At 39.4% G+C, this 24,054-nt stretch overlaps 2 long non-coding RNA genes across 2 annotated transcripts; both read left to right on the forward strand.

Annotated features, from left to right (window-relative positions):
- The first annotated feature begins 1,220 nt into the window (after positions 1-1,220).
- LOC107836325 (uncharacterized) lies at positions 1,221-11,912 on the forward strand. Its single transcript, XR_001662207.1, has 2 exons — positions 1,221-1,816; positions 10,780-11,912. It is a non-coding gene; the product is annotated as an uncharacterized LOC107836325 (long non-coding RNA).
- A 9,330-nt stretch (positions 11,913-21,242) lies between these two features.
- Positions 21,243-23,839, forward strand: LOC103138511 (uncharacterized). Its single transcript, XR_476289.2, has 4 exons — positions 21,243-21,334; positions 21,428-21,495; positions 22,182-23,338; positions 23,400-23,839. It is a non-coding gene; the product is annotated as an uncharacterized LOC103138511 (long non-coding RNA).
- The last annotated feature ends 215 nt before the right edge of the window (positions 23,840-24,054 follow it).

The raw sequence follows: 24,054 nt of genomic DNA on the forward strand, positions 1-24,054 counted from the left end.
TATATTTATGACAACTGAAGGTATCATGGCTACTTTACTGTGCTATAAAATCACTCTATGTGCCTGGGAGATACACACTACATGCATACTAAATAATATTAAAATTATATAATTTCTTTCAAAAGCAGATTTTTAAACATTTTATTTTCAATGGTTGTGCTTCTGATTTGTGTTTTGGACCAGTTCACTCTTTGGAAAAATGACAGATTATAAACCCCGATCAAACCAAAATGACTATGTGCGACCACATTCTGGTAGATCTTATTTATCTGACTCACAAAACCACATTTTCCTATTATGAGCAGTTTAAAGAAAACTACCTCAAATCATCACTTGTCAAAAAGGGAACAAACTGATGCATAGCAGTTTTTTCCCCACAAATAAAAAGGCTTAAAAAAATGACACCAAACGATGAGATGAAGTGATCCCCACCTTGTGCCAAGCTGTTTTCTTTCACGAGAACACAGTTTGCTACAAATGTCATAAATCCAGTTACTTGGTCCTCTGTTTTGTGTAGTCCCAACACTGCTTTGCCTTCTCAGCCTTTTTGTATTTGACAAAATGTGAGAAAGTTCAAGCTGAATACTGTTGCAACGCTATATAATGGCAACTTTCGTTGGGAGTTTGTTTTTCTGCTCATTGTTTCATTCTGCATAGTTTCTGCATCTTTTGCAGTGATGGATTGCCCCATAGCTCTGCAACAGCCTGCAAACATTTGAGATAATCATAAGGCAAACACAGAATCAATGCCTCTCAGCCTGCAGAAACCCTATCCTCCCCCTTGACTCACTAAAAGTACAGAAGCACCTGCAACGGAGAGGCACGGCGTCTCTTTAAGGAGTAAGAGGAAGATGGAATAACTGTAGGGAAAGAAGAAGAAGAAGAAGAAGGAGGAGAAGAAGAAGAAGTGTCCATGTGTATGGTTGGATGTGCAACTGATAGACAAGGGAAAACAAAGATACAGAGGAAAGAAAGATAAGGAGAAAGATAAAGACAAAGAGACACAACATTGCATTAGACACTAAGAGCCATTCCTTGCTGGCTAAAGGCTAATGCAATTGCCACACAATAAGAGCGTCTCAGCGGAGGCTGTAAAAAGAACTAGAGAGGGGAATGTAAGAGGAGAGGCAGGGAAGGAGGGAGGAGGGAGTGTTAGGTTAGGGAGGAGGGTAAGGGAGGACCGGCAGCTCTGCCTTCAGACTCTCATATGAATCTCCTGGGACAATGGGTGAAAGTCTCTCTGAGTCTGTACTGTAACTCTGGGCAGAGTGGCTCACTTGCTGTGTCTTCAGGGTGATTGATCAGGCTTGGAGGGAAGAGAGGCGGAGGGAGACAAGTCCGGTAGCAGGCAGGCAGGCAGGCAGGCAGGCAGCTGGCTGGGTGTGTTAACTCCACATCTGACCTCTATGGGAGCAGAGCTGCCTCCTCTCCTCTCCAAGCAGACTGTGGGAACTGGGGGGGACAGAGCTTCATCCTCCCTCCCTCCACGCTGCCACCACCACCACCTCCCCACCTCTCTCTGCTTCTTGCTGGGCCATTGAGCTCAGAGAACTGGCACTGGACAGACCGGGACATGACAGGACAAGACAGCTCTGGTAGTCGAGCCCTCTGAGGATTTCCACTGCAGAAGGAGTTCTGGAGCCGCCTCCGTCACTCAGACAGCCGGGCGGGTTTCTTGTCAGTTATTAGCCAGATTTTAGTTTGTCAGCCAGTAAATCAGTCACTGGGGTCTCTTCCACTCTGTGAATATCCTCATCTGAACTCTGATGTGACTCAGACGGCGTCCTGGACCACCAGAGGACCGCCAGAGGGTACGGTGAGTAGCAAACACTCCTCTCCGTCTCTCTCCCTCTCTCTCTCGCTCTCACACACACACACTTTCCTCTCAGTATGGGTGCAGCATTCTTTTCACAAATTTTATTAGCTGACTTCTGCTGTGCCTCTTCTTGTTTTTTCCTTCGCGGCTGCTGACTTGTCACAAACACATGACAACAGATCCGATCAGAGCTTCAGCCTCAGACGTGCTGTGCAGTCGTCTCAGCCTGGCTTTGATCTTTGGATGATGAGAAACAGGAAGGCGTTGGATCTGCTTGTTCGACAAGAGGTCGTTGCCCTATTTCTTTTTCCTAGACCTTTTCAAGACCAAATCCTAACTACAGAACTTTTTATTAGATTGAAATCTCCCTGAACAGAGAAAGAGAGATATTTCACACACCTGCATGACTTGAAGCTGCTGTACCAGCACTTTCTCGCACGAGTCTCGTGACTGTGGGGGGTTTTGTGTAGCGCCATAATCTCTCTGCTGTTTGGAAAAGGAGGTTGATAAACTCACCCTAAAGTCAAAAGTTTAGAACATTTCTGGACAAATAGTTCAAATAGTTGAGCATGTTCCAACTCTTTATCTGTGTCTGCTAGATCAGTGAGCCGTTCCCATGTGTGAGGGAACTTGTTCCACTAGAACAAAGCTAATACACCAAGACTAAGTTGCACAGACAGCATGAATAGATTCACATCAGCTGGGTATGAAGAATAAGCGTGGATCGTGGGCAACGCTGCCAGATACGAAGGAATTTAGACGAGCCAGGTGAGCGACACTCCTTGGATTAATAAGAAATACCTGGTTCGGTTTCAGAAGTGATCAGAACCCACCGTAGTCTGAATTAAATCTAAGATGGTGATTTATGCTGCAATTTAACACAAAATGTAACGGTGCTGTGCCTTTAAGTTTGGGTTAAAATCAACATTTAATCTAGAAAAAGGGCCTATTTACATTTTAACAGATGCTAATATGGACGTTGGCTCGACAACAGTGAACAGATAGATAGATAGATAGATAGATAGATAGATAGATAGATAGATTGATTACATTTTGTTGGTCTGTCACATATTATGTCTTCAAAACGTTTGTTATTCTAAAGTGACAAAAGCAAAATGAATGAATACTCTGGTCTTTGACTAGGCCGTTGGTGCTCTGGCTGTAGTTTGAGGTCTTTATCCTCCTGGAAGATGAACCTCAACTCCAGTTTCATGTGTTTCGTAGTTTTGTCCTTCATGGTGGTGGAGAATGTGTTTGTTTTCTGTGACGCATAAGCATTTCTGATGGAGGACAAAAAGTTCAGCTTTGGTCTCTTGAACATTGTTCACATGTTTTTTTTTTTGTTTTGTGTGTGTCCCCAACATGGTGTGTGGCAAACAACAAACTGGACTTAAAGTTAATCACTTATGGGTTTTTCTTGCTTTTTCTGCTTTTCCATGAAGGCCATTTTATTTTATCACAGTAAATCAACTACAACAACTGCATTTTAATTTGTAGGAATTATGGAAAAGCATGCAGCATTTTCCTTTCAGTAGGTAGGTAGGTGGGTTTCGCTAAGATCAAATGCAGAGTGTTAAAGTGGCTGGGACAGCGTGGTTTCCCTCGGCCCTTTTAGCCCGGCCTTGCGTCTACCGCAGAGAATTTCCGTCTGAACCGAGGCAATCACAGGCAGCACACATTCAAAACCATCTTAGCCAGCAACCAAATGAAGGAGCCTTTGATACAGGCCCCGACAGATGCATATTTTCTTTTTACGAGCAACTAAGTAGTAAACAGCTTGCCTTGTTGGCTCTGCTGCGGGATTCCAAAAGAAGGGTCGTTTATATACACATGCACGACATGTGAATGGAAGTAAGTATATGGGAAAAAAAAATAGGGACTTATTAAAATTAAACACAAACAGGATCTGGGAAAGACAGAGCTCTCTGTGACCGAGTGACACCACCGGCTGGACGCTCGCAGTGTTTGCCAGTTTCTGATTTCATAATCGGGTTTGTTGTGCTACGCCTGGCTGCTGCAGACGCAGCAACAACAACAGCAGCAACAGCAGCAGCAGCAGCAACGGCAGCAGAAGCGGCGGTGGCGGTAAACTCCAATTGAAGCCATGTGTGGTGGAAAAACAGGCCCGGGTTTGTGGAGGGATCGCATGCTTGAAGTGGGAGGGAGCCTGCTGGTTACAGAGGTCACAAGCCGAACACGCCAACTCCTCTTGGCCCTTCTCACACGCCATGCTGACGGATGCATCTCAATAGTTCCTCCCAAGCCTCCTCCACTCCCTCTGCGCCTTAATCTGAAATCATTTTAAAAGGTGAATCAGTCTCTCTCTCTCTCGCTCTCTTGGTTGTTTTTTTTAATTTTTTTTATACCTATTCAACTTCTTCAGAGCATGCTTTTGTTTTCAAATGTGGCGTTGAAAGCAGAGGAGGTGTGTTGGAAATTTAGGAAGGATTGGTTGAGTGCAGCAGGAGACACTTTATTATCTTTGGCTCCACTAATAGCAATGACACATAGTGTTCCCTGGCATTCCCACGTTGTTGTGTCTGGGTTTATTTTCTCCACAGCTACGTCACCTGATCTCACACATTCGTCGCATCTTCGGGGTTTTACTCTCCTCGGACCATTACTTTCTCCGTCTCGCTCCTCTCCCTTCTTGGGTTCCTCTCGGGTTCTCGATAACAGTCTTCCCCCTCAGAGTCCAAATGTTATCAGAGCGACCGCAGCTATTAGCTAATAGCTGCAAAAGCTAAAGCTATCAGATTCAGAGATAGCCAACGCCAGGCTTTAATGCAGCTGTGCCATTTCCCCTCATGCATTATAATCGATCATGTTCCTGTCAACGAGGAGGGCTGGATCGTTTTTTTGTTTTTTTTGTTGTTGTTTTTTTTTTCATTTTGTAATCCCTCTTTTAACCAGTGACTTGTTGCCTCTGTAAAGATCACATTCATGTGATTTAACACCGGGTGTTGTTTTTTGGCATAATGTTCTCCATTACTTTTTTTTTTCTTTTCTTTTGCTCTCTTGTGTTGGTGTCTTTTCTAAGAAAAGGTTGGTAATGATTGATTTTTTTTCATGAAATTACATCTCCGCTGAATTGCATTAACTATGTAAAGTGGATTATTGTTAATGGGACATGTGAAAAAGCACCCGCATTATGCTCACTCCCATCATCAGTCACATGGGAGGGCTGGATTATCAAGAGTGAGTGATCTAATGAGCTAAATAATGAAGCCAAGCCCCAGCCAACACGGGTAATGACTTTTTAATGCTCGTGGGTTCTTTAGTTACCTACAGAGGTGCGATTGGTTCAGATAAGGCCTTTTGTGCTTGGTCAGTTGTGACCATCGTGTAGGAAATGCTTGTACACAATGCTGTCTCTGTCAGGGTTCAGCAACCAGCGGCTCCAGAGACACATGTGGCTCTTTGGGCTTCCTGCACTGGTCACCCAATTTTTTTTTATTTAGGCACATAAACGGATTTATCAGCCCTTCTTTCCTTTTTTTTTAATTTTTTTTTTTACGTAATATCAACACAGATTAGCTACAGCAAAATGATACTAATGGCTTGGTAGTTAGACATTTATTTATTTTCCATAAATGAGGAAAAGGATTGAATTTGCTTTAAAAATGAATTATTATTCCTTAATAATAATAATAATAATAATAATAATAATAATAATAATAATAATAATAATAATGACAATTATTATTATTATTTTTAAAAAGAACAGATTTTATTGCATGAGGTGTTTATAAAATGTGATGAGTCATCTTTCAACTTGTTGGTTTTGTGGCTTTGAACAATAAGAAAAAGAGTGAAAATGCTTTTCTGAACAGTAAAGATTGACATCCACTGGTCTATTAGGAGTCTTGTAAAAGGACAATATTGTGTTAAATGTTGGACTGAAAAGACAGACTGAGACTAATTTCTAAGCAGCAATTCTGTATGTTCGGTACGTGGTATTATTATGTTGTTGTTTTTTTTTGATATAGAAAGTAAATTTGCCCACCCATATCCATGATTTTCCAAAAGTACAGCCAGAAACATTTTTTCAATATAATGGGATTTTAAGGGATGGGTAAACTCAAAATGACACGTAGCTTTGTATTGTTAGTCTTCTAAATTTTCAACAAATAAAATCTTAAAATGTTAGCATGACTCAAAGATCAAATGAATTCCCCCTCCAAGTCTTTTTGTACCACTCTTACAGACGCAAATGTTTCAAAGGACGTCTCTGCTAGCTTTGCTCATCGAGAAAGTCTCAACAGAGTGCATCACAAGGACGCACGAAAAGAGAAAAGTGAACTTTTTGTGATAAAGTGGGCATGGGAATATGGAGGTGATTCCTGTTGCTGTGGGGGAAAAGACAGGTGTGGCTGTTATGATAAAGGAAACATTACAGCTTTTATCTCACGTATAGTGAATCATTCTTTAAACCTGGAGCTGATTACAGGCATATTCAAAGTTTCCCATTAACCTCAAAGATCTTCACCCTTTGTAAATGTAGACTTAAGTTTTATTAAGATTAAAAATGGCTGGTGCCGATCTCCAGCAGTCATTGGGTCGAGAGGTCAGCTGCAACCTGGACAGGTTGGCAGTCTGTCACATGGCAGCACAGTGACACAGGAGTAGCAATGTTTAGAGCTCAACTGCTTTTGGACTATGGGAGGAAGTCGCAGTACCCAGAGATAACCCACTGAAGAACAGGGAGAACATTCAAACTCCATTCAGAAAGACCACAGGTCAGGGTTCAAACCCAGGACCTTCTCGCTGCAACGCAACAGTATTAACAGCTGTACCACTGTGCTGCCAGGATAAAAAACATTTTTTTTTTGTAATAAATGACTTTGTGGTAAAGTCTTATTTAACATCTGTAAAGTAAAGTCATTTAACCTAAGACAGGGCGTCATGTCTGATTCAAACGTCTTGTGACAAATTATGTAACTGACTTGAAATCCCAACCGATGGACGCAGACGGAGCTGTGGTATTGTTACACAAGCAGCAGCAGAGAAAGTTTGTGTTTTCCTTTAAGTAAAGACGTTGTTGGCTGAGGAAAGGACTGTAAATAATCAAGCTGAAAATTGATCTCCACCTATTGTTCCTGTTAACACGATACACAAGCTCAACTACATGCTACAGGAACTTAGAAAAGCAGCCGCTGAAACTCAGGAGTTCATGGTTAGCTATGAGGTTTAATACCATGTTAGATAATTATTGTTACTTTGTGATTTCAGTTGTTCAGCGGTGAATACTGATGTTGCTCAGGGCAATGCTTTGATATTAATGATTTATAGCCACCCTGATTAAAGTTCCTTCCTCAGTGAGTCATCTGCTGGCCGGGTTTGAAGAGCATTAGCTACCGCAGACAATATATACTTGATAATCTAATAAAAGTATTAGCTCTGCATCTCCTCACAACTCTGGAAGAAAGTGGTCTTTTTGCATACCCACTTAAAACATTCATTTTTAATTACTTTCATTTTAAAATGCATCAAAGTTTAGATTTGAGCAGCATCTTAATGTTGGCCTTATTTACATTTAAGTGTAAGGCTGCCAATAACCTTTAATACTTGCACCTACAGTTTATATTCACATTCAGTTTTCCTTTTATATTTTTCTTCAATATTAGTTTTAGTTTAATTATTACTGAACATATTTAACGGGGTGAAAATGTTTCATTTTGATTTGCCACTGTCTGCTCAATTCTAACGCTGAACCTTGGAGAGATTTTTTTTGTCCAGCCTTTTTTTAAAAATCACATTTCATGATGACTTAAATGTTTTGCCAGTCGCCCTGACTGAATTGATATTTATGTGGGTAGGTTTAGATGAGTATTTATTTTCTAATTTATAAAGATTATCACACGCATCTTTCTTGAATCATGTGTTCTTTTGTCTGAAGAGTGGCTATTAGAAACAGGCTTGTGGTTATTAATTAAAAGTTTCTAAATTGCTGTGTACTTTCTGTGTATTCTGGGCAAAACAGGCACAAATTAAGGCAGAAGAAGGTACGAAAATCAGAACACAGGCACAGATACACACAGACGTTTCTGAGGAATAATTAAGGAAAGCATCTACAGCCAGATGTCTCTGTCTCAGAGTCATTAAAAAGTCCTTTGAAAATGTTCAGAAAGAGTATGTCCTGAATTTTTAGGTCAATTTGCAAATAATTAAAGGCATGAATTGCAAATGCCCCAGTTACATTTATTACTGGGGCTACCAACAATTACGGTATTCTGTTGCAAGCTATTATTATTTTTGTGTTAGATTTTTTTTTCTGAACTGAACAACTGCGGCAAATTAATGGTTGGATTTTTCTAAAATTTAGCTTCTGCATTGACAAATTACTTTATTTTACTGTAGCCAGTAAATTAGAAACTATATTATCTCCATTTTTATACACAGTTTGCGATTTCTATACAGCTGGTAAGCAAAAATTATTTTGTTTAATTGTTGGGTTTTGCAAATTTCCTAAGCTTGTGGTATCCATTGTTCAAATAATTTTGTTTTCAAGTAACTCAAAATATGGCGCTGAAGAATTAATTAAAAAAGTTTAATGTTCTAAGCTACAAGCTGTCAAGCTTAGATGCACAAAACAGACAGCAACTCTAATGCTAACTTAAATAATGCATCGGCCAGGTGTTGTATTCATGCCAGCAATTGACTCAAAACTTTTTTCAGATATTTCACCGTCTCCATCCAAACACTTTCCTTGCGCTCTGTCTTGAGAAAGGTGACAAATCACAGTTGCACCGAAGTGAGAAACACAGCGTGACATCAGCATGGCACAGCTAGATTCAGATGTGAATGCTGCACCCGCAGTCGCCACCACATTTATCTTGACATCTCCTGTGTAAACATTGCCAACTGCAGAGCTGGGCTACATGGGAAAGTGCTTTTCAGTAAACGGTTTGAGGTTTTTGTCATCCCCTGAGGGAAGAAATGCAGCGAGAGAACGTTTAAAAAGTGAGACACATGAAGATGTTTATGTCCTTGAAGGTATTTATTGCATTTTTCCCTTTGCTACGCCGCCTTAACTCCCTTTTGTCGACTGGTTTTCCCAACAAGCGTGAATGGGGTCAGTTTGTTTGGCTGAGTGTGCAAACCATGTGCTTTTCTAAATTTGATGACTTGCTTACATCTTCAGCCTTTTATGCAATAATAAGTTCCTTCAGGCTATAAATCTTGTTCACTGGACACACACAGACATAATGTATTAAATCTGGAATTTCATAAACCAACTAAAGTGATGAGTAACTCCTGTACACATGTGGGCTCTAGATTAGGAATGAACATGTCTAAAAATAACAGCATACATCTATAAATTTCTACATGCTTTTTTAAAATATATATATATTTTATTAACAGGACCTTTGAATCACTTAAATCTTTGCCACGTTACCCTCGATTTCATGCCAGATGTGACCAATCGTTCGTTTTAGTCTGACAGCAGCCTGACCAGTCACTCGTTTCCCATTTCGACTTTCACGCCCATCAAACAAACACTGACTCACCGCGGTGTTAGCGGGCAGCGGCCACTCCCTTCATTCACACATCTTCAGCGTTTTCTCTCTGTTTTCCTTTGTCAGACAAACACGCCACAAGTTGTGCATGCAAATGAAGTGCACGCACGCAGGCATTCGCTCTCTCTGCCTTTGCTGTTCACTGATGCACAACTTTGTGTTCCAGATCCCACAATCTACACAAACATTTTTATTCATGATTCCTGTGCAGGGAGTGGCTGACTGTTAACACACTGCTTGACAGCACAGGCATATTTCTCTGTCTGGAAGACGTCTGCATGCCTTTTTTTTTTAAAGGTTGTACAACGTGTACCGAGGCTCTGCGCATGAATACCAAGGCTTTATGGAGAAAAATTAGAAATATGAATCTTTATTCAGAGAGGATAGCTAAGGTTTTTCATTTTTAAAGGCTGTGATTTTGATTGTTTTCTAATGTAATATGTGTTTCTGTGTACATAAATCAATTAAAGCTTAAGTAAAACAGACTGTCTCTCCTGCAACAGAAGAAAACATTAGACTTTTCCTCTTAGTTATTGTATTTATTTATGGAAAACATGTGAATGAAGTTTTAAAACCTTCCAGACTTTTCCAAGCGGCATCTTTACCCTGTTGTTAGGAAACTCCGCCAGCCCAGATGGTTTAAAGTCCGGAATGAAAGAGAAGAGATGATGCACAAAAAGTGATCAAGGAAAAACCGCCGAGACTCGGCCCTAACCTCATCCTCCTCTTCACTGCTCAACAATCCTGTCATTATTCCTTCCCCACCCGGGTGGGCCGGAAAATTTCTCTGCAAAGCAGCACAAACAAATACAAACAAACAAAAAAAAAACAAAAAACAACAAAACATGGAATAGATGTACACCACGACATTTACAATTCTGCAAGGAGAAAGTTGTGAAAATGGCAGAAGTGTTTTTTGTTTTGTTTTGTTTTTTCTGTGTCCTCATCAAGCAACATTAAGCCTTAGACAGTTGAAAAACAAACCAACATCTTTCTGTCTCAACTGAAACCGGGACTGCACAGACACCCACTGGCAGCGCACCGCTAGAGTTTCCTGGTTTGCGTTAAAACAATCGAGCAGGTAGCTGGCTCTGCATGTTTCAGCTAGACTCCACATCTGCTGCTTCCTGCTGATCACTGCAACAAAAAACCCGCAGAGTTTTTTTATTTATTATTTATTTTTTATCTTATCTCACAAATGCAATTTTTCTGTTACGCACATTATGTTGCGTCATCCTCCAATGCAGGGCTTGGATGAGTGCTCTTAAGTGCATCATATATTATCATCAAAACACTGCGAGGTCTGATATGAAGGTTTTGTTTCACAGAGAGAGAAATAATGGATCTAAAATCTCCTCTCTCTTTCTCTCTCTCTCTCCCTCTCCATCTCTTTCTCTCTCTCTTTCGCTTTCTCTCTCTCTCTTTCTTTTTCTTTTTCTCCAGGTCACAGGTGTTCCACAGCTGCTGCGGAAAAGAAGCATCTGGAGTCCAAAAACAATGTAACAGTGCGGAGGGCGGTAAAGGGCAGAGAGGTGGAGACCGGGCCTCTGGTCTCGCTGTTTTAGGGGAGGGTTCCTGGCACCGTGATTTGATGCACAAAGAGAAACAAAAATCACATTGCCAGGGATTTCCACTCCTTCACAGCTCAGCAGGACGTCTGTCCCGACCTCACATTTCCAACCCAGGGGCTCATTTTGAGGCCCGATTCTGGAGCAGTGGAGGAATTAAACCAAAACGCTATCAACCCATCTCTGCAGACCTCTAAAAGGTTAAGTTGTGTCTGTGTGTATTTAAGGCTGCAGCTGTTTGAAATTTTAAACTATCCTCACCACTCTGTGCTCTAATGTGCCAGGAAATGGATGTAAATGCAAGCCAGAGCCACACAGGAGAAGGTTTATATTTCAGATGTTGGATTTTAGGGTTTATAAACAAGGAATTTATTTGGAGAGCTAAGATAAAAGTGGAGATCCCTCCACTGCGCCCTCTGAACACTCTGCAGAATCTGAAACCACTGACTTCACTGCCGACGTCTCACGTAAAGGTCTGCATAAATCTCAGCCAGCCGCCCACTTGCTAAAGGCACAGAGCTTAGCTAATTGGTGAGCATTGATCCCTGCAATGTGTTGTTCACAGTGGCTAAGTTCAGTGCCTGAGGTGAAATAGTTGATTCAACGTGGAGGATTTGTTCCGGTGGATGGACTGAACTTGATGATCTCGGATAAGCTGAAAGAAGAAGGGAAGGAGGAGTGAGAGGTCAGGAGGAGATGAAATGACGTGTACGGAGGATAAGGTCACGATTATGGCCTGAAGTGTGATTTTTGAACTTGTTCTGCTCTCCTTGTGCATGAAAGAAACTTTTGTCATTTAGATTAGAATATTCTCATAAACCGACCCAAAAATCTCACCATGTGACCCATGTACAATAATTTAAAATACTATACGAACTTTACGCGATCGGAAAAAAATTTGAAGCAACCTCATGACGTCTCTTCTGATTTTATCCCTGCATTAACAGCATTCAAGCCTGTGCAAAATAATTTAAAAAAAATCTTAAATATATATCATCATAAAGTGAATAGAGTGTCATTACTGATTGAGAGTTTAAATGTTTATTGTGACTGGATAAGTCACTGCTTCTTCCTGCTCCTCTTCAAACATATTTTGTTTTTGATTTTACAAATCGTTTATTTATTTGTTGCTTCTTTTTTTTGCTTGCATTTTTTTTACTGACGTTTTTAAGGAAGGAAGGAAGGAAGGAAGGAAGGAAGGAAGGAAGGAAGGAAGGAAGGAAGGAAATACCAATCCAATTCAAGAAAGGGACAAGTTGTAATTGTATTTAAGGCAGTTTTACTTTTTAATTTATAAAAAAATTATCACATTTTTATTAGCCTGTGGTGTGTTCATGGTGATCTTTTCCACTTACCAGATTCAACACTTTTCCTGTTATGATGGAAATCACAGCATTCATTCTGACCACAAAAGTTTGAATTACAGTTTCCAGCGTTTCCTAATATTCTCGCTCCGGCCCACTCCGCTGACTAACACAACCCCAAGGCGTACATCGTGACCGAGTGGATCCGAGAATTGAGTTTGCTGGAGACTTGATGACTTTCAGAGTCTGTCTGAGGTATTTTGGAGGCGACACACGAGCACTTGTGTTTTCTGACTCATGGTAACATTCATCTTTAGTCTGAAATGGAGCCATTTTACAGTGATGCCATTAATCTTTATCTGTGAGAATGCCACAGTATGTGTACCTCAGTATTAAACTCATTTTTTACAGGGTTGGTGCAACCTATTGAAAAGGAGTGAAACAAAAAGATTCTTAAATATAACTTGAAGTTTGTCGTGGTCCTTCCTGTGCAGCTCTGTTTTTAGAATGGAAACTAGTAATACAGGTAAATATTAGTGATATTAACACTCCCAGCATGATAAACTCAGAGTATATAGCATTTTGTATCCTTCCTTTGTGACTATATTACTTTTACATTTTTTTCATTAACATAAATAGATTTTTAATCCCATTTTGAGTTGCGCAAAGTAAAGATTTCACATAGTCTAGTTGAAGTTAGAGATATTGTCGTACGCATAAGATGTGTAAGCTTGAAATATTTTTCCTTGTACATCAGTCAGTGACTTATTTTAATAGATATTTTCTCAGCTTTTAAAAACATTGCAGTAAAACAAGATAAGATGCAGAAAAAAACGATAGTAAAAGTCTTAAGCAAGAAATGATCCTGTTATGATGCTGGGGATTGTTTTAGATGATTGTTGCTGGAGACTGATGTCAGATACCATTTGTTGTTAGGATAATGTCTGGGATTTAATATTTGTGGCAACACCAGCGAGCTGTGAAAATACAATTTGTGTGGACAGTTTATGAAAAGCATGACTTATATTTGTGTGCATGGCGTGCAAAACGTAGACTAAGCACATTTGACTGAGCTAAGAAATGTGGGTTTTGTCTCAGCACTTCTGGTCTTTCTGTTTCATTGAGCATGCTTTGCAAGCTTTGTCCAGACAGCAGCCAAAACACTAGTTATTACGTCTTAGAGCGTTCAAAGCAAATACTAAGTTTATGAAGCATGAGAATATTTTTTTCTGTAAGTTTTGTTTGCGCCCAATTAACTAAAAGTATTTCTAAATATTCTGCAGACTAAATTAAAAACAAATCAAATCATTTGTTGCTTTTGTGCAAAGCTTTATGAACAGCTTTGTGTTATTTCACTGTATTTTAAACTGTTTGGTATTCAAGCATAGATGTGGGATTGCTTTTAGTTAACTATAAAACTATGTATAAGGCAACAAACAACAGATAGGGAGTATGAGGTATTGATGAGGTAGAGAATAGCTAATGCTTTATGATTATTGTTATTTTTCATACTGCATAAATGAAGCAACCTTTCTGTAAATTGTGGTGTTCCTCAGGGATAGTGTTTATTTACCTTATATGTGCTTCCTGGGAAAAATGCAGCATTTCATTACAATGTTCACCCAGATTTATTCTCTCTCAGATTCTGAGAATCACGCAGAATAAATATACATTTTAAACAGCACTAATGACGTGATCCTGGAGGTTTTTATAATTTTCTACGGTTAAATGCTGGCCTGCTTGAGATAGTCATTTGTGACCCTCAAAATACCTCTGAAATATTAAATTTCTTGAACAACTGCTCCTTACAACTCAAATATTTGAAATAATTAATTCATTGTCACCAATAACAATAAAAAAGGACAGCTATAGGGCTTTTATGACCGTAAGATCTGATTATCAGCCACTCTCCAATTCGTCTCTTTGCTTCCTTCTTTTACCTAAAACCAGGTAAAAGTTGGAAGAAGTTTTGAATGGTTTGCCACTTGAATATTTCTTAAGTGCTCTTTTAATGTCTATTTGTTTCAGATTTGCTTACTAAGCTTTAAAAAACATTTAAAATGCATTTATTCTCAATTACTTTGATTTAGTTTTGAATCTCGTTAGCATTGTATGATCACCATTTCTTTACGGTTTCCAAACATTTTCGTTTGTTTTCCTTTAAATCCTGTCGTCTGTTTCAGGGGGTTCATTGTGCATCATTGTGATCGACCCTGTTGTTCTAAATGTGCTTTATAAATAAGTTTGACCTGACTTCTGCAGAATTTCGTACGCTGAGGTTTGCCCTGTGAAAGAGTGCCGGGCTGTGCCCTCCTGTGCCTACTGAACTGGTATCAGTGTTTTACCTGAAAACTGGCTCAGTTCAGCAGGAACAGGAGTGGAGCTCACTAACTTGGAGGACACGTCCTGCATGCAGCAAGTAAACCCAACCCAAGTTCAGTATTTCAGTTGGGTTAAGGTGGCCGCACCCTTCCCCGAATAGACTGAAGACTCGCTTTTAGTCAGCCATGAAAATCACAGTCAAGCTCTTGAACTTGTCAATCAGCAGCCCTGCACCTTCTGAGCTAAACACAAATGAGTCATATTTAGCTTTCTTTACATACAGGTCTGTACTTGGGTTTTTTTTAGGGTTTTTTTGTGTAACAAACCCACGCAGCTGATCTTGTTGTTTTGCGCAGCTTTCATTTTTATTTCCCACTGTTTCCACTGAGACTGTGGCGTAATCCCAGTGAAATGTCTGCCTGGGTAATCAATGTCACCCAGCAGTTCCCATTTGCACTGATGGGGAATGTGTGCAAAGCTGATTCCTGCCGACTCCTCAGATTCCCGTGGCCACTAAAGGAAGTGAGCTTTGTGGTACATTTTATGCCCAGAGGAAAATGGAAGCTCGTCATTAAGTTTGATGAATCTTCTCTAATCCAGTGGCTTCGCCGTTCACGACAGGGACTGTAAAAGTTTTTTTTCTTTTTTTATGTTGCATTTAATTTCACAGGATAATTGTTCAGCTTAAAGGAGATCATCAGGTAAAAAGAGGACAGGGAGGTGATGGGTGTAGAGTTTTGTTCAGATCAGGTGGTACGACTGACAAGTTAGCTGTGATTTATGTAAGTGTTCAGTCTAACAAAATGCTTTAGACGATGGTGCATAACGTCCATTATTCTAAATGTCAGGACTCTTTCAACAGTGTTCAACAATTTGATGCATGACTTAGTTTAAGGTCTAGCCATGTTTTCATTCCAGATCTAGTCCAGTAATAATTCAAAGTGATAAAGTTTGAATAAGTCTGAGAAATATTTTCTTAAATCTTTAAAATTCTGTATAAAAAAAACAACTTATCTTCACAAAATAAAAATAAAAAACAGTTTCTATTCTTCCATTATTAAATTTCTGGAATAATCTGCATTTACACTATAGTCCTGGCAAAATATTGAACAGCAGTGTTTGTGCACTTTCTATGTATTTGAGCTGAATATTTTGACCAATTTCTCACCTGTTTTGTAAATGTTTTAAGCTTCCGAAAGCTTCAATCCGCACGTCAAACTTACTATTTGGTGAGAGTAACAATTTAACGCAGAGACGACAAACCTCCAGCTAGTTGTCCCTCCTTTCCTTGCCATGATCTAAATGTTGATTTATTTCCGCATTTTGTCTTCACCACAAGACTCACAGGACACTACAGTTCCTTCAGTTTCTGCTTTGTTGTCGCACTTAAATATTTCTGACCATGAGACTATTTTAATCGGATAAAAAAAAACAACACTGATGAATAAAAAAAAAAGTACAGTTGTCAGATGGTGATTTGGTTTATTATGGGAAAAGGCAAAACAATTTGTGCAGAAGTTATTTCTGTGTGGAAAGGAATCGCTACTCTCATTAAATCTGTGATTATCCATTAGGGTTTTTGTTGGTTAAATTTCACTTGTCACGCCCGGACCTGCTTCCTAGCGTGTTTGTTTTAGATTTCCCTACTAAAGCAGAAAATAATCGACGCAGAAAAATATCTACGATGACAGGATGAATGTTTGTAATTGATAGATTAGTACTCAACCCTATCCAGACCACATTTATTCAACATAAACTACTGTTTAAACATATTTTGATCATTTTTTTGGTACGGACTACAACTTATGTCCTGCTATGCTTATGAGGAAAAAAGCCACAACATAATGCATGCAGAATTAAGAAAGAAACTTAATAAAACAAATATTCAATAGATGCGAAACAAAGCTAGCCAGGTCTTCTTAAAGAAAACTTTTGTTGAATCTCAAAACCTTACATTAAAGCTACATTCTTCCATTTTTAGCTAAAGATAATTGTTTTACTAGATCAGACAAGTTAGAAACCATAACCCTATGTTCGATAATTAATGCATAGGGTTTTGTGTATCCTCATCTGCAAAGGATACTAAAACAAATACTTGTTTGACGGTACATGTAACTACTAACAGTGATTTGATGCAAAAGGAAACAAAGCCAGTCGTCCAAAATGTACTAAAACTAGAAAGTACATGAGAATTAAATAAAGTCAAAGGAATTTAATTTGCACCTTTCTGAAAACATTTTAAGCCGTATATCTTAATGCAACTTGATATTTCATAACAGAATTGAGAGATGGTGAAACGTTAAGTTGGTACTTATTCTCAAGACAGACGATGATCATTACTTTGAAACACCTTTCAAAGTAATGCTTCCACACCATGAAATAACATTTTATTTCTGCTTATAATAGAATTAGGTTAAAAAAAAAAAAAGATGTAATTTTCCCTGCAAATCTGGGGAATTTAACTCAGCATCATCAGAATTGTGAGGTTCCACTTTATTTTTGAGACACATCTGTCACGTTTTTTTAATGCGTCGACGCTGAAAACAAAACTGCAGCGGGGTACCAACGCCAAAGCCTCCAGCTCTCCTTTTAGTCTCCATAGTGATGTCAATATCCCTTTCATCTTCGCGTCTCAAAGGCTGACCAGATTTCGTGATGTGGCCGCTTTATTGAGCCGGATCTGCTTTCGTTGCCCCCTCTTTGCCGTTCAATCAGCATCCATGCGGTTGTGGCCTGTGGCTCCGAGCTCGCTGCGTAATTTGGTTTAGAGCTGAGCGGGAACATCTGTTTCACAAAGCTGCAGCTCCTTCCACTCCTCGGGCCTCATGGAGCGAAGCGAGAAACTCAGAACCTGCCGGTCCAAACCCTCTCAAGACCAATCTGAGCCCTGAGAGGAGAAGAGTGACAGCGCTTTGAAGTGCGGGGTGAAAATGTGCGAAGTTGGGGCAGGGTTTATTGCTCAGCTGGCGCCGGTAATGAAAAATACTCTTTACTGGCTTCATACGGAGAGTTGTAGGTTTGAGACGTGTTCTAAAGCCACACAAGCAGCAGAGTTTTAATTTTTAGTTTTGAGAAACAAATACGTCTTACTTCTAATATATAAATATCACATTGATTCACAGCAACTGAGCGCTACAAAACCTGCATAGTTGCCACATTTGCACAATATTAGCTCCATTGTAATTGTGTATTGAATTTTTTAAAAATGTATTATTTTGAATATTTAGTTTAAAGCTCTATTTATCTCCACTCCAAGTGTGGTTGTGTCGTCTGTCTAAGCCCAAGAGGACAATAAAGCTCTTGACTTGACAAAAGAAATATTTATATTTGATTTATAATATTTATTTCTTAAATCAGGAGTTGATCATCCAGTTTCTCCTTCCCAACAAGTACAATCATAGAAAACCATGACTAAATGTGCTCTCCGTGAAGCAAGAAAGAATGCTATAAAACTTTGTGCCAATTTTTATGTTTTGCTTTTCTGTGTGAGGATGGATAGGTTGCAAATCATTCAGGACTGAATGATTTGGTTGAGTTTAGAAAAAAAGTTTGGTTTTCTGGCTCCTGGGTTTCAACTTCTGCAATTTTTCCAAAATACAAAAAAAAAAAAATAAATAATAATAATAATGTTGGAATACAAGTAAAAAAAAAAGTTATTTGTCTTCTTGTTGAAATACTCCAGTTTTATAACCACCGACTGCTTGAAACCAGTGTATTATTATGAGAACACGTAAGCCTGGGGCAGCTGCTGGGATGGCTGTGGATTCTTGTTTTTAACAGTCGCCTGGAGTGCTCCTCTTACAGAAAGCCCGTCTCATCGCTTTGGAAACTTTCTGCAACCAAACCCTAATAATCACCCTCAGAACATCTTTCACCACACAATTAGTTAAGTGGTCACAATTCTCAGTCCAGAGCACAACAAGAAGGAGAGAGAGAGGATTAAGAAAAGAGGAGAGAGGGAAAAACTCTCACATATATTCCCAAGGTTGACAACAAAGTCGGAGCAGATGGCCAGCATCCAGGCCTCGGGAGAAAACTCGTGTTGTTATTGGTAATTGTATTTTAACGGCTCAAAACGTTAGCGCAAAGAAAAGGTACTTTGAAAAAGTGTGGTGTCTTTTTTCATTGTTTTGACTGGAACATGTTATTTATTCATTAAAAACAAAACAAATGTTTAATAAGAGAATCTAAGTTGACAGTCTGGCTGCCTCTGTCGTTTTATATCTCATAACCTCTGGCGGTTCTCCCGTGTATCCGCTGTGTGCTATCTGAAATCTGATAAAGAGGAAACAGCTGTTCTCAGGGCTGCTGTAGATTTTGAAAGAGCTGCCTCCTCCACATGTGTTCGCACTGGCATCAGAAAAAAAAAAATCTCCCTACAATGACCCTTTTTCTAAGTCGTATTGCAGAGGGGAAAAAAAAAATAACATAATCGAGTCAAGGTGAAAGGGCATTCTACACTTAATTATAAAAGAACTCAAGAATTTAGTTTTCCACAGTTGTTTGTGCTCCGCTTTGTTTTATTTATCCTATTTCCACTCTGCTTTATGTTTGCTGAATCTTTTTGTCTTTATGTCTTTATTTAGAGAAAAGGCATGATGTAAAACCATAACAGACAAGAAGACATCATCCTGGATAAAATTCAGAAATAATAGCGGTTTCTTGACTTGAGGGGCATGAAGAAGGTTACATGCAAATTTTTTCTTCTTGTCCTGGATAAAACAGACAGATCATGATTGACGGGGTGCAACTGTAACCATAACACTGGATATTTATCATTAACGATTGAATGTGGAATGGGACGCTGAAAGCTAGCCAAGTAAACCAGGATGTGTTCTTGGGGGAGTTTTTTTTTTCCTTTGAGTAGAAAGAAGAGCTTCCTGATGTTGCCAATGGATGAACTCATGCTCTGCATGAATGAAAAATACCAGATACTGAACGACCGGCTCAGTGCACATCTGGCGGTTTCTGTTCGGGTACATCCCTCGGGAATCCATCCTTTGCGTGAACGTGCCCAGATCTCTGTCCGCTGGGGATGTCTAAATGAAGTCCAAAGTTTCAGATTGAATTACTTTTTTAAATGATCTGTACCATATCTGCCCTTATTCTTACTTGTATAGGAAAGTATGCCACCTTACAAATATGCTATTCCAATTTTCCTAAGCTTTTGACAAAGCAAACATGACCTCCATCAAAGCAAGGTTGCCACCAATTTCTTGGGCACGTCCAAAAACACAACAGCAGCTCTGACATGTTGCTTAAACTCTTGCTCAAATAACGTGCCACGTATTTACACAAAGTTCCTCCTTGGAGCTGCAGACTCCAGCTGAGTTTACACATCACTGAGTACCCCACCTCCCACCTCTCACCCACTCAGCCCCTTCAGACTAGCCAGCAGAAATTAGCACCATCTGCTGAGCTCTTTATACAAGCTACTGATCAGTCCAGTGCTCCTAAGAATGGTTGTTAACAGCATAAAGGATAAACATCCTGATTTCTTTAAAGTTGTTGTTGATATACACAGCAGAAGGCGGCATATTTACTTGATTGTGGTGAAAAATGGCACAATGTGCCTGGAAAAACAAATTGCCGCTCCTTTAAACAAACGTACGCAAAAGGGATACGACATGCAGCAAAGATCCTGAGATTAGAAACACTGTAAACTAAACTAGAGGATACTTCACCCTTAATATTGACGTACACAACAAAAGACAGACTATACTTATATTTTTCTTTCTTTGTCATTTGACCAGCCCTGCATGCTGTGGTCAGAAAGCTGTTATTGCGGGGGGGAGCCAAACGGAGAGAAGCTGAAACCCTAGTTATTAAGTTTAATGACGTTCAAAACAAAGCACTGAATTTATGAAGCAGGAGAACAAGTTTTCTGTAAAAAACTAGAACTGCATTGGACATGTTTACCCCTTCAGCAAGTAAAGGTGTCTGGCAGAAGCCATAGCTGGATACTACAGTAACGTCATACTGATTTAGACAAATCTTGTTGGACAATAAGATGCATTGCTGTCAAGATAAATAGATATTTGCTGGAAACCTTTTAGTGAGTTAGTTAAATGCAACATTATTTATCATCCTGGCAGTTGATTGGACTTTCCAGATAAACTGGCTGGCACATTATACAATCTTTTACGAGGTGTCTCTTGCTCCACGTTGCAGGTGTGTGCAAGTGCAAAAGGAATGATAATCCTTCACTCGATGAGATGCAGCTCATCTGAGTCAAGGCATTCTTGTAATTTCTGTCGTTTATTACATTGTGGGAGGTTTTCCTTTTCTTTCTGTCAGCATGATGAGCTGCATGTCTTTAATCAAGTGTTGGTGTCACTCACAGTTCAGGTACCCTAAAGTTTATACACACTGGTTAAACCTCTCCTCTTGGTAATTTTCTGTTCCTATAGAGTCAGGTCGCTTGACTTGACAGTATGCAAACCCAGTCGCTGCAGGATTAGTTTCAACCACTTTGGAAACTTGACGTTCTTCCGACAAGGAGCTCAAGTGATTTGTGATCAGTCTTTCCACGGCAATCAAGCAGCAGGGCACTGGAAACGCTTGTGTCAAAACAAAATACCATACAGTTTTTGTCCTCAATACAATTGATTTTACTGTCTGAATGACCTGGTTACATTTAGCCACTGACATGTCTTCTAATCAGACCGGGCCTTTGCATGCATGCAGACGAAGCTAAAAGTGGAGCCGGACCATTTCAACTGGATCACGTCATCGGCTTTCTTGACGTATCTCCATACAGGAAGACATCTGTGGCAACAGCGATTAGTGTTCATAGCTACAGATGTATGATAAATATAACTCAAGTACGTGTTCATTGCATAAGCTCTTATTTGGTCACAGATGTTTAACTGGAAAGTTTAATGTCTTTATTTCCAGTGCGAGTCCAAGGCTGAATCTCACTCTCCTGCTGTCAACGCTATGCGCACACCTACTCATGTCAGCTGGTAACTACTTTCCATTTGTGTGTTTATTTTGGAAAACATACAAAAGTTGGAAAAACAAAAAGATTGAAATTTTGGGTGAGAAAAAAGTAGAGCATAAAATTGAAAGCAATTAGTCATTTGGAAAAAAAAAACCCACACCCATATACCCACAAAAAAAAAAAAAAAAATACTGGAGGAAAATATGAGTCCAGGCAGCTCTACAAGCTTTGCACATAGAGATGCTGAATTATTTGCCTCTTGTTGATTTCAAATAAGTCCAAGCTCAATCAGTTTGATAGAGAGAGTCAGTAAACATCAATCTTTATGTCTCGCTCCAGATTTTCAATTAGATTAATTTGTGGACTTTGACTGAACAAGTCTGACCATGGATATTCTTTTTGTTTGTTTTATTTTTAGAACAGTGTATACCAGGGGTGTCCAAAGTGGGTCCTCGAGGGCCGGCATCCTGCATGTTTTAGTTCTCTCCCTGGTTTAACACACCTGGATCAAATGATGGCTCATTAGAGGCTTAAAAGGAACATTGACAAGCTGAAAAGATTATCACCAGGGAGAGAACTAAAACATGCAGGATGCCAGCCCTCGAGGACCGACTTTGGACACCCCTGGTGTATAGCTCTGTTTGCATCTTTAGGGTTGTTGTCTTGCTAACCTCAGGCTTAAAATCTGTTTCACGCTCTTTCTTACAGGTTTTTCTCCAGGATCGCCCTGCATGTAACTCCATCCATCTTCTCACCAATTCTGTCAAGCTTACTTGTCAGTGCTGAAGAAAAGCCTCTCTTATAGAATGATGCGGCCACCACCGTGCTTTAAACAAGATTAACTTACACACAGGTGGATTCTGGATTTTCTTTAGCAGCTGTCAGAGTTATGTGAGCTCAATGCTTTCATATTTTTACATTAAAACAAATTTTCATTCCACTTTACAATAAAAATGTGTATTTTTATTGGACATAATAATAATAATAATAATAATAATAATAATAATTAATAATATCAATTTAAAATGTGAAAACACTGCGAGCTGCTTCACGACAAACACTGACAAATTTTAAAATAAGCTATAGGCCACACAGAAATGTATTGTTTCTTATCTCTTTTTAAATTTTCTCATGTGCCACTAAGTTGTCGCGGTGCTGACAGCCGCCGATCGCCCTCTGCACCGATCGTTGCCTCACCAACTGCCTTCTCCTGCTCTCAGACAGCCCATCATTAGCTGTCTGCGCAACACCTGGAGGCAGAGGCAGCGAGATAATTATTGAGGGCATAGCCATGTCTGCACGCAACCATCATTAAGCCATCGTACCTCATTTGGAGCAAAGAGCGGGCCTTGTTGTTGTAAGAAGAGAGAAAGAGAGGCAGAGAGCAACAACGAGGGCCCAGGATCAACCCCTGACAAGTCAGATGTGATACAACAAATGTCTCTGAGCCTTGAGCTAATAAAGGCAGGAATTTGCTGTTGGTTTTTCTTCAGGCAGCAGATCTGGAGATGTGCCAGGTCCGAGGGATGAAGGAAGCTTATCCCTCATGTTTAGCAGAGCCGGCACAAATGCACACATCCAGACAGAGATGAGTTTGCTTTCTCTGCTTTAAATAAAGACGAATTCAGAGTAAGGCAGTCCTAAAAAGTGCCTGCTTTTGGATGGTTTAGACATCAGTCTGTGTTTCAGGGGAAAATGCTGTTTGTTATAATTGTTACACCGACAGGCCATGCAGCTTGCACAAGCCATTTGAGCTCAACATTGATAGATTGGAGTGAGTGTGGAGCATCTTTGACATCATTAATGACATCAAAAGACACAAATTGTTGCTTTGGTCTATTTTGAATTTCAACTTAAGATTTAAGGTAAGGTAATTTTATTTATATAGCATATTTTCAGTAACAAGGCAATTCAAAGTGCCTTAAGACAAGCAATGACCTGAACAAACCTCTAGGTCTGTATTTTTTAAGAGTAAAAATGGGGCAATAGAGAGCTAATGCTTTAGTGAAGTATGTATGTAAATTGAGAAAAATGTGGTTGTGAAATCTGAAAAAAAAAATGCTTTGGACTTTGAGATAAACAACACAGGTTCAGTAGTTTAGCACTCGATTGTGGTTTATTGGTAGCTCATAAAGAGATGATGACAGTGACCTTGAGCCATCTAAATGACTCCCTTTTAACAAGCTGTGTTCATTGACATCAGTTTGGCACAGAGTTTGTGCAGAATTGTTGCTCAACATCTGTTTTTAAACAAGTTTTACAGTTTTTTTCCCCCCAGTTTTCTCATGAAGCTATAAAGCATCTCAGTGTTTTTGTCACACATTCAACAAGATGTTGAAATAAATTTATGCTATCAATACATCCTATCTTATTTTTCTGTCATATTCATATTCCAAACTCTGAAATGTTCTTTGTAAAATATTTAAATACAACTCACATAGGAACCCGTCCAAAAACTAAGCTGCCTGGCTCTTTCGATTAGAAAACAGCAGACAAAAGAAACTTTGACTGTGGCCTTTCAAACCTCAAGTTCTTGAGGGTGAATGATACTAGAACATTCTCATCAAATAAGAATGCATTG

The sequence above is a fragment of the Poecilia formosa genome, unplaced genomic scaffold (assembly GCF_000485575.1).
Source record: "Poecilia formosa unplaced genomic scaffold, Poecilia_formosa-5.1.2 Scaffold52, whole genome shotgun sequence".
Lineage (NCBI taxonomy): Eukaryota > Metazoa > Chordata > Actinopteri > Cyprinodontiformes > Poeciliidae > Poecilia > Poecilia formosa.